The sequence below is a fragment of the Salvelinus alpinus genome, chromosome 2 (assembly GCF_045679555.1).
Source record: "Salvelinus alpinus chromosome 2, SLU_Salpinus.1, whole genome shotgun sequence".
NCBI lineage: Eukaryota > Metazoa > Chordata > Actinopteri > Salmoniformes > Salmonidae > Salvelinus > Salvelinus alpinus.
In genome coordinates, this window is record NC_092087.1 from 92,986,678 (window position 1) to 92,998,223 (window position 11,546).

Consider the following 11,546-nt stretch of genomic DNA (forward strand, 5'->3'; position numbering starts at 1 on the left):
CAACCAACTTTTAACTTAAATCCAATGACATGATGGCATTTGTTGTTGATTTCACGTCAAATCCACGGCTAGTTGACAACTCGATCAAACGTAAATCAAAGCAAGACATTGAACTGACGTACGACTGTGCCCAGTGGGGGATGACTCACAAAATGTTTTAACCCTACTATTTCCACCATACACTAATCTTCCAACGGGTTGAAGAACGTGTGTCAGTTGTTTTGATGGCTACCTTTCATTGGTCTCCATTCTGAAGACATTCTCCATAGCCTACATTCTAATATTGTGTTGATGGCTACATTCTAATATTGTGTTGATGGCTACATTAATTAGCCAATAATTTTAAACTGGAAGAACTTGTCCCGATTGGTGTTTTTAAATCACTGATGAAGGATTTTGAGGCTGATTCCCTGACCTGTCAATGTTTTTAATTTGCTATTTTTGATTTTGTTATACTCTTGTGAATCCAATGGTTTTTACTAGATGACTTGTAGTTTTTCATGTTGTCTGTCTGTAATTGTTGTAATGACTCGGTGCTGGCTAACTTGCCAGGACGCTCTTGAAAAAGAGATTTTAAATCTCAATGAGCCCTTCCTGGTTAAATAAAGGTTAAATAAAATAAAATAAATAAACATTCTAATATTGTGTTGATGGCTACATTCTAATATTGTGTTGATGACTACCTTCTAATATTGTGTTAATGACTACCTTCTAATATTGTGTTAATGACTACCTTCTAATATTGTGTTAATGACTACCTTCTAATATTGTGTTAATGACTACCTTCTAATATTGTGTTAATGACTACCTTCTAATATTGTGTTAATGACTACCTTCTGATATTGTGTTGATGACTACCTTCTAATATTGTGTTAATGACCACCTTCTAATATTGTGTTGATGACTACCTTCTAATATTGTGTTGATGACTACCTTCTAATATTGTGTTGATGACTACCTTTCATGAGTCTCCATTCTGAACATTCTCCATAGGCTACATTCTAATATATTTTTTATCTTTTTAACTTGGCAAGTCAGTTAAGAACAAATTCTTATTTTCAACGACGGCCTAGGAACAGTGGGTTAACTGCCTTGTTCAGGGGCAGAACGACAGATTTGTACCTTGGCAGCTCAGGGATTCGATATTGCAATCTTGCAACCTTTCGGTTACAAGTCCAACGATGAATTCAATATATTTAGGCTACCTGCCGCCCCTTAATAACTACATTCTAATATTGTGTTGTTTTGATGGCTACATTCTAATATTGTGTTGTTTTGATGGCTACATTCTAATATTGTGTTGTTTTGATGGCTACATTCTAATATTGTGTTGTTTTGATGGCTACATTCTAACATTGTGTTGTTTTGATGGCTACATTCTAATATTTTACATTTTTACATTTTAGTCATTTAGCAGACGCTCTTATCCAGAGCGACTTACAGTAGAGTGCATACATTTTATTACATTTTACATACTGAGACAAGGATATCCCTACCGGCCAAACCCTCCCTACCGGCCAAACCCTCCCTAACCCGGACGACGCTATGCCAATTGTGCGTCGCCCCACGGACCTCCCGGTTGCGGCCGGCTGCGACAGAGCCTGGGCGTGAACCCAGAGACTCTGGTGGCGCAGCTAGCACTGCGATGCAGTGCCCTAGACCACTGCGCCACCCGGGAGATCGTGATATTGTGTTGTTTTGATGGCTACACTCTAATATTGTGTTGTTTTGATGGCTACATTCTAATATTGTGTTGTTTTGATGGCTACATTCTAATATTGTGTTGTTTTGATGGCTACATTCTAATATTGTGTTGTTTTGATGGCTACATTCTAACAGTGTGTTGTTTTGATGGCTACATTCTAATATTGTGTTGTTTTGATGGCTACACTCTAATATTGTGTTGTTTTGATGGCTACATTCTAATATTGTGTTGTTTTGATGGCTACATTCTAATATTGTGTTGTTTTGATGGCTACATTCTAATATTGTGTTGTTTTGATGGCTACATTCTAATATTGTGTTGTTTTGATGGCTACATTCTAATATTGTGTTGTTTTGATGGCTACATTCTAATATTGTGTTGTTTTGATGGCTACATTCTAATATTGTGTTGTTTTGATGGCTACACTCTAATATTGTGTTGTTTTGATGGCTACATTCTAATATTGTGTTGTTTTGATGGCTACATTCTAATATTGTGTTGTTTTGATGGCTACATTCTAATATTGTGTTGTTTTGATGGCTACATTCTAATATTGTGTTGTTTTGATGGCTACATTCTAATATTGTGTTGTTTTGATGGCTACATTCTAATATTGTGTTGTTTTGATGGCTACATTCTAATATTGTGTTGTTTTGATGGCTACATTCTAATATTGTGTTGTTTTGATGGCTACATTCTAATATTGTGTTGTTTTGATGGCTACATTCTAATACCGTGTTGTTTTGATGGCTACATTCTAATATTGTGTTGTTTTGATGGCTACATTCTAATACTGTGTTGTTTTGAAGGCTACATTCTAATATTTGTTTCAATCAAACTCTAATTAAATGCACACAGTATCTAAAGGGATTGCTTTAGATAAATAAACAGAACAATTAATATAAGAAAAATGCCCTAATCAAGTTGGTAGGCCATCCAGTGGGTGTGTTTTCTGGGAATTAATTAAATGTATTTGGTGTGCGCATGGGAGCCACACCTGCAAACCTTGTTATGCACCTGCAGTAGTAGTTTGAATACCTGCAGTAGTAGTCTGAATACCTGCAGTAGTAGTTTGAATACCTGCAGTAGTAGTTTGAATACCTGCAGTAGTAGTCTGAATACCTGCAGTAGTAGTCTGAATACCTGCAGTAGTAGTCTGAATACCTGCAGTAGTAGTCTGAATACCTGCAGTAGTAGTCTGAATACCAAATACTGAGAAGTGCTGAATCAAAATGCGTAAAAAAGTCTGAATCGGCCTCATGATGCAGTTATGAGTTTGAATCTTCAATAACGAATGGCTGTATCACTAATAAAATAAAATACATGTACCAACCCTAGATTGCGCCTTTAACCCTAGTTTAACACTAAAGTCAAAACATCAGATTTTAAACCTAACCATAACCCTATACACATTGCTAACCCTAATGCCTAACCCTTAAATTTAGACCAAAAAGCAAGTTTTTTATTTCAATAATTTTTTACGATAGAGCCAATTTAGACTTTGCAGCTGACCCATCTAGCGGAAATCTCTCAGTTCTGCCTCCAGGTCAAGATGAATGAAAATAAATGTCAACCTGCATTTCATTGATACCCTAAAATGTTCTGAGACAACTTTTGATTGCTTCTTGGAAGATCACCTGACACAGGTGGGTGGGCAATCTTTAAACATTTCAATATGATTGTTTAACTGATTTTGAGTTCATATGCAATGCAATAGTACTTACAGGGGAAACCTGACACAAAAAGGATGGCATCTTCCTCAGGGAAGTCAGTCACCCACTAGAGTCCTGGTGTTGTCCCTATGACAACTACTACCTTAACTGAGTTTTGGTGTTGTCCCTATGACAACTACTACCTTAACACATATCCTAACATAACTGAGTTTTGGTGTTGTCCCTATGACAACTACTACCTTAACACATATCCTAACATAACTGAGTTTTGGTGTTGTTCCTATGACAACTACTACCTTAACACATATCCTAACAACTGAGTCCTGGCGTTGTCCCTATGATAACTACTACCTTAACTGAGTTTTGGTGTTGTCCCTATGACAACTACTACCTTAACACATATCCTAACATAACTGAGTTTTGGTGTTGTCCCTATGACAACTACTACCTTAACACATATCCTAACATAACTGAGTTTTGGTGTTGTTCCTATGACAACTACTACCTTAACACATATCCTAACATAACTGAGTTTTGGTGTTGTTCCTATGACAACTACTACCTTAAAACATATCCTAACATAACTGAGTTGTGGTGTTGTCCCTATGACAACTACTACCCTAACACATATGATATATTTGTATAGCTGGTTATGCTGGTTATGCTGTTGTTGACATTGGTATTGTTATTGGTATTGTTGTTGGTATTGTTGTTGGTATTGTTATTGGTATTGTTATTGGTATTGTTGTTGGTATTGTTGTTGGTATTGTTGTTGGTATTATTATTGGTATTGTTATTGGTATTGTTGTTGGTGTTGTTGTTGGTATTGTTGTTGGTATTGTTGTTGGTATTGTTGTTGGTATTATTGTTGGTATTGTTGTTGGTATTGTTGTTGGTATTGTTGTTGGTATTGTTGTTGGTATTATTATTGTTGGTATTGTTGTTGGTATTGTTGTTGGTATTATTATTGCTGGTTTTGTTGTTGGTATTGTTGTTGGTATTGTTGTTGTTGTTGGTATTGTTGTTGGTATTGTTGTTGGTTTTGTTATTGGTTTTGTTATTGGTATTGTTATTGGTATTATTGTTGGTATTGTTGTTGGTATTGTTGTTGGTTTTGTTGTTGGTATTGTTGGTATTGGTATTGTTGTTGGTATTGTTGTTGGTATTGTTGGTATTGGTATTGTTGTTGGTATTGGTATTGTTGTTGGTATTGTTGTTGGTATTGTTATTGGTATTGTTGTTGGTATTGTTGTTGGTATTATTGTTGGTATTATTGTTGGTATTGTTGTTGGTATTGTTGTTGGTATTGTTGTTGGTATTGTTGTTGGTATTGGTATTGTTGGTATTGGTATTGTTGGTATTGGTATTGTTGGTATTGGTATTATTGTTGGTATTATTGTTGGTATTATTGTTGGTATTGTTATTGGTATTGTTGTTGGTATTGTTGTTGGTATTGTTGTTGGTATTGGTATTGTTGGTATTGGTATTGTTGGTATTGGTATTATTGTTGGTATTATTGTTGGTATTATTGTTGGTATTGTTATTGGTGTTGTTGTTGGTATTGTTGTTGGTATTGCTGTTGGTGGTATTGGTATTGTTGTTGGTATTATTGTTGGTATTGGTATTGTTGTTGGTATTGTTGTTGGTATTGTTGTTGGTATTGTTGTTGGTATTGTTATTGATATTGTTATTGGTATTGTTATTGGTATTGTTATTGGTATCGTTGTTGGTATTGTTGTTGGTATTGTTGTTGGTATTGTTGTTGGTATTATTATTGTTGGTATTGTTGTTGGTATTGTTGTTGGTAATGTTGTTGGTATTATTATTGTTGGTATTGGTATTGTTGTTGGTATTGTTATTGGTATTGTTGTTGGTATTGTTGTTTGTATTGCATTTTGTACTGGTGCTCTTATTTGGTGCTTTAGATAGTTGTCGGCGACATTCATTCACATAGTCACATTTGTTTTGTATACAAATTCCTCCTTTGTCACATTTATTTTATGATAATCGAAGGATCTGACTTAAGAGCCATTCTCTTGTCTCTACTCAGGTTATCAGAGGATTTGTGTTTCTGTTGGTCTTTCAGTAGGTCACCTACATAATATTCAACAATCCTACACAAGGTTTCTATGGACGCATTGCATTTTTTGGGGGGGGGGGGGGTACAAACAAACGTTCTGCTCTAAATGTTGTTCTCTCAGAGTTCTCAGGTACCTCAGCTGGGTTAAAGGCTCCATCTCCTCGTTGACTCACGGTAGGACAGGTACGTCTATTGAATAGCGTGGTAGACCTGTGTTTACATCTCACTGAGGAGGACATATCAACTGGAGTCATGTAGTTTCACTCTTATCAAAGAACTCACGCAATCTCAGACTAAGGAAAAACTTGAATAGATCTATCTGGACATTAATGTATTCAGTGGGTACAAATGATAACCCCTTATTGAGAACACTGAGGTGAGCTGATGTCAGGGTTATAACCCCTTATTGAGAACACTGAGGTGAGCTGATGTCAGGGTCATAACCCCTTATTGAGAACACTGAGGTGAGAGGATGTCAGGGTCATAACCCCTTATTGAGAACACTGAGGTGAGCTGATGTCAGGGTTATAACCCCTTATTGAGAACACTGAGGTGAGCTGATGTCAGGGTTATAACCCCTTATTGAGAACACTGAGGTGAGCTGATGTCAGGGTCATAACCCCTTATTGAGAACACTGAGGTGAGCTGATGTCAGGGTCATAACCCCTTATTGAGAACACTGAGGTGAGCTGATGTCAGGGTCATAACCCCTTATTGAGAACACTGAGGTGAGCTGATGTCAGGGTTATAACCCCTTATTGAGAACACTGAGGTGAGAGAATGTCAGGGTCATAACCCCTTATTGAGAACACTGAGGTGAGCTGATGTCAGGGTCATAACCCCTTATTGAGAACACTGAGGTGAGCTGATGTCAGGGTCATAACCCCTTATTGAGAACACTGAGGTGAGCTGATGTCAGGGTTATAACCCCTTATTGAGAACACTGAGGTGAGCTGATGTCAGGGTCATAACCCCTTATTGAGAACACTGAGGTGAGCTGATGTCAGGGTTATAACCCCTTATTGAGAACACTGAGGTGAGCTGATGTCAGGGTCATAACCCCTTATTGAGAACACTGAGGTGAGCTGATGTCAGGGTCATAACCCCTTATTGAGAACACTGAGGTTGAGCTGATGTCAGGGTCATAACCCCTTATTGAGAACACTGAGGGTGAGCTGATGTCAGGGTCATAACCCCTTATTGAGAACACTGAGGTGAGCTGATGTCAGGGTCATAACCCCTTATTGAGAACACTGAGGTGAGCTGATGTCAGGGTTATAACCCCTTATTGAGAACACTGAGGTGAGCTGATGTCAGGGTCATAACCCCTTATTGAGAACACTGAGGTGAGCTGATGTCAGGGTCATAACCCCTTATTGAGAACACTGAGGTGAGCTGATGTCAGGGTCATAACCCCTTATTGAGAACACTGAGGTGAGAGGATGTCAGGGTCATAACCCCTTATTGAGAACACTGAGGTGAGCTGATGTCAGGGTCATAACCCCTTATTGAGAACACTGAGGTGAGAGGATGTCAGGGTCATAACCCCTTATTGAGAACACTGAGGTGAGAGAATGTCAGGGTCATAACCCCTTATTGAGAACACTGAGGTGAGCTGATGTCAGGGTCATAACCCCTTATTGAGAACACTGAGGTGAGCTGATGTCAGGGTCATAACCCCTTATTGAGAACACTGAGGTGAGCTGATGTCAGGGTCATAACCCCTTATTGAGAACACTGAGGTGAGCTGATGTCAGGGTCATAACCCCTTATTGAGAACACTGAGGTGAGCTGATGTCAGGGTCATAACCCCTTATTGAGAACACTGAGGTGAGAGGATGTCAGGGTCATAACCCCTTATTGAGAACACTGAGGTGAGCTGATGTCAGGGTCATAACCCCTTATTGAGAACACTGAGGTGAGCTGATGTCAGGGTCTTACTTGATAAGTTGAAGACATTTAGCTCCTGTTGGACTGGGGCCCGTCCTGGGTCTCAATTGGGGGGGAGGGGGATTTCTTCTTCCCCCGACGTATGCGGCAAACCCTCTTACGTGCTGGGGTTGTTGGCCTCGATGTTGTCCCCTGTGTTTTTCTAGTTGAAATGTTTTTAGTCACTGGGTCAAAGTTCTAAGGTCAACATGTAAAATAATAGACCACGTTAGTTAAAATTTGATTTACTATTTGGTTTAATCAGCCCAGAAGATACTGACATGTTGATGAGCACAAACAAATGAGTTGAAGTGACACAGTGACAGTCACATGCAACTGGTTACAAAAACATGTTATTAAGTCAATGTTCACCTGATCAATAACGGCTCTTACAATGTTCACCTGATCAATAACGGCTCTTACAATGTTCACCTGATCAATAACGGCTCTTACAATGTTCACCTGATCAATAACGGCTCTTACAATGTTCACCTGATCAATAACGGCTCTTACAATTACAATTCACACACATTGACAAAGTACGAGGACACAGAGATGGCCAGGGATGGCAAGGGATCTTGGTCACATTAAAATAGGATGACAAATGCAATCTTAGACAAATACATCTAGCCTACTATAAATCACTTTTTCCAAATGTTGTTTACAGTTCAGTAATTTAGCAGACACTCTTAATCCAGAGCGATTTACAGGAGCAATTAGGGCTTTGCTTAAGGGCACATCGGCAGATTTTTCACCAAGGCTGCTTGCGGATTCAAACAAGCGACCTTTCAATTACTGGCCCAACAATCTCAACAGCTAGGATATCTGCAGACCCTTTTTCATCAACAATGGACACATGCATTTTGGAAAATGCATTTTATTGCTATGTATAACAAATGTACATAATGTACAAATCAGTCATTCATTCAATAGTTGTGTGTGACTGACTGAGAAGTGTTTGCTAATTGTATGAGTCATTCTTTAATATCCCTCTATACTTCCTGTTTCTTCAAGATCAGAACCACCATGATAGAAACAACAATAAAAACAGTGACAAAGGCAATGAGCTTCCATTTATGTTGCTGAATGAACTGGTCTGTGGCCTCCTTCAGTTTCACTCCAACGGCGATTCCAATGACCAACGTCAACAATCCAACAGTAATCACCATCGGCCCACAATCTGGCTTATCAGGAGCTGTGACACACATACACACCGAGTATTAATCATTTAGAATCTGCTGCATTTTACAGTATTCAGCAGATCTGTCATTTAATGATTCTTGAAAGAATAAAAAGAAAACAAGTGGTTATCTTTTCTTTTGGCATCTCTGTCAGTTCTATGTTCCCCATTCTGTTACACTGCAATAGTACAGCATCACTACTGAACTGTCCTCTCCTATATGACAGGGAAGCTGTTACACTGCAATAGTACAGCATCACTACTGAACTGCCCTCTCCTATAGGATAGGGAAGCTGTTACACTGCAATAGTACAGCATCACTACTGAACTGTCCTCTCCTATATGATAGGGAAGCTGTTACACTACAATAGTACAGCATCACTACTGAACTGTCCTCTCTTATAGGATAGGGAAGCTGTTACACTACAATAGTACAGCATCACTACTGAACTGTCCTCTCTTATAGGATAGGGAAGCTGTTACACTGCACTAGTACAGCATCACTACTGAACTGTCCTCTCCTATAGGATAGGGAAGCTGTTACACTGCACTAGTACAGCATCACTACTGAACTGTCCTCTCCTATAGGATAGGGAAGCTGTTACACTGCACTAGTACAGCATCACTACTGAACTGTCCTCTCCTATAGGATAGGGAAGCTGTTACACTGCAATAGTACAGCATCACTACTGAACTGTCCTCTCCTATACGATAGGGAAGCTGTTACACTGCAATAGTACAGCATCACTACTGAACTGTCCTCTCCTATATGATAGGGAAGCTGTTACACTACAATAGTACAGCATCACTACTGAACTGTCCTCTCCTTCAGGATAGGGAAGCTGTTACACTGCACTAGTACAGCATCACTACTGAACTGTCCTCTCCTATAGGATAGGGAAGCTGTTACACTGCAATAGTACAGCATCACTACTGAACTGTCCTCTCCTATATGATAGGGAAGCTGTTACACTGCAATAGTACAGCATCACTACTGAACTGTCCTCTCCTATAGGATAGGGAAGCTGTTACACTGCACTAGTACAGCATCACTACTGAACTGTCCTCTCCTATAGGATAGGGAAGCTGTTACACTGCACTAGTACAGCATCACTACTGAACTGTCCTCTCCTATAGGGTAGGGAAGCTGTTACACTACAATAGTACAGCATCACTACTGAACTGTCCTCTCCTATAGGATAGGGAAGCTGTTACACTACAATAGTACAGCATCACTACTGAACTGTCCTCTCCTATATGATAGGGAAGCTGTTACACTACAATAGTACAGCATCACTACTGAACTGTCCTCTCTTATAGGATAGGGAAGCTGTTACACTACAATAGTACAGCATCACTACTGAACTGTCCTCTCCTATAGGATAGGGAAGCTGTTACACTACAATAGTACAGCATCACTACTGAACTGTCCTCTCCTATAGGATAGGGAAGCTGTTACACTGCAATAGTACAGCATCACTACTGAACTGTCCTCTCCTATATGATAGGGAAGCTGTTACACTACAATAGTACAGCATCACTACTGAACTGTCCTCTCCTATAGGATAGGGACGTTTGGGTAAAGCACTCACCTGAAGTCGTCATGTTGTTGTACTTTTCCTCTGTTGTTGATCCTGAACTCAATTCAACTCAATGAAGAGGGTGTCTACAATAAAGCACAGAAATTAGACAACGAAGTGAGGTTGTTTACTAGTTAAACAATGAACATAGAACATAATAAACACAGAAAATAGAACAGAATAAACATAGATCATAGAGAAGAATAAACATAGAACATAATAAACACAGAACATAATTAACATAGAACAGAATAAACACAGGACAGAAGATAATAAATATAGAACAGAATAAACATAGAACACAATAACAGATTTAAACAGAACAGACTGTTTCACAATAAACAACGAGTCTATTGATTCATCCTTGCTTCAATCAAAGTAAAAATAATTAAAAAATCCCCATTAAAATCCTTCAGTTTAAGTTAAAGATACTGTGTGTGTTGTTTTGCATGGGCTGCTTCTCAAACTCAAAACGGAAGAACATACGCACGTCCAAGCACTTTCCGCAGGCGCTGGAGTTGTAGGCAAACTCATGGAAAAGTGTGCAGCGTTTTCCTTTCTGTTTTCCACTGCTTCTCAATCTACCAAATCCGCCTATATCGGATATCTGCATCTGCGGAGGAAGAAGGTGGCCGAGATATAGCGGTGTCTGTTACTTTGTTCCGTCTGTCTCTGCTGCCTTAGTTGATGATATTGTCATGGTGAGGATTTAAGTTTCATTTTCCCTGAACTGAAACCAAGATGAGAGGCACCACCCCCATTCATAGTTCACTACTGCTAAGTGACAGATACAAACCATTATTAACACAGGATAATAACACCTATTCTGATGTGTATAGATGGAAGGGCTTTGGTGATGGATAATGTTTCTTGATGCGATTATCAAACTTGAATTATGAATCATTTGGAAGTGAATAAAATCCCAATAAAGAGAGAAAAGAAACAGAGAATATATTGATTATTTTAAAGAGAGATGAAACTCTCATATTCATCACCAGTGCTAACCTACTTCTGTGAAGTCAGTCCTGATATGGGTCTGAACCTGTTAGTCATGAAGGGATTAAAACATCCGGATGAGATTCATCCAGAAATATCTTTCCCTGATTTTCATCTGACCAAGTATTCAGATATTGTGTGACGAGAGTTACAGGCCAGGCCACTGAATTAAAGGCCTTTATCCTACCCTGTAAAGTCCTTAAAAATAACATTAACCAGAATTTATGACTAGTTCACCAAAAACACATGATCAGATAATCCTGATTCAACCCATGGTTGCATCAACGTTGTTTCCACGTCATTTCAAGCAAACAACGATTGGTTTTGTAAAAAGTGGATGACGTGAAAGGCATTTCGTTGTGTTTTCACCTGACCTTTAACTTAAATTCAATTATTTAAAGTA

At 38.8% G+C, this 11,546-nt stretch overlaps 1 long non-coding RNA gene across 2 annotated transcripts; it reads right to left on the bottom strand.

Moving 5' to 3' along the window:
• Window positions 1-7,620: 7,620 nt before the first annotated feature.
• Window positions 7,621-10,872, bottom strand: LOC139568287 (uncharacterized). 2 transcript variants are annotated; one of them, XR_011673564.1, is made up of 4 exons: window positions 10,638-10,872; window positions 10,160-10,233; window positions 7,820-8,582; window positions 7,621-7,759 (listed from the first exon to the last, which is right to left on the bottom strand). It is a non-coding gene; the product is annotated as an uncharacterized lncRNA (long non-coding RNA). The 2 variants fall into 2 exon arrangements; XR_011673565.1 differs by having other exon boundaries at window positions 7,880-8,582; window positions 10,638-10,871.
• Between the last annotated feature and the right edge of the window lie 674 nt (window positions 10,873-11,546).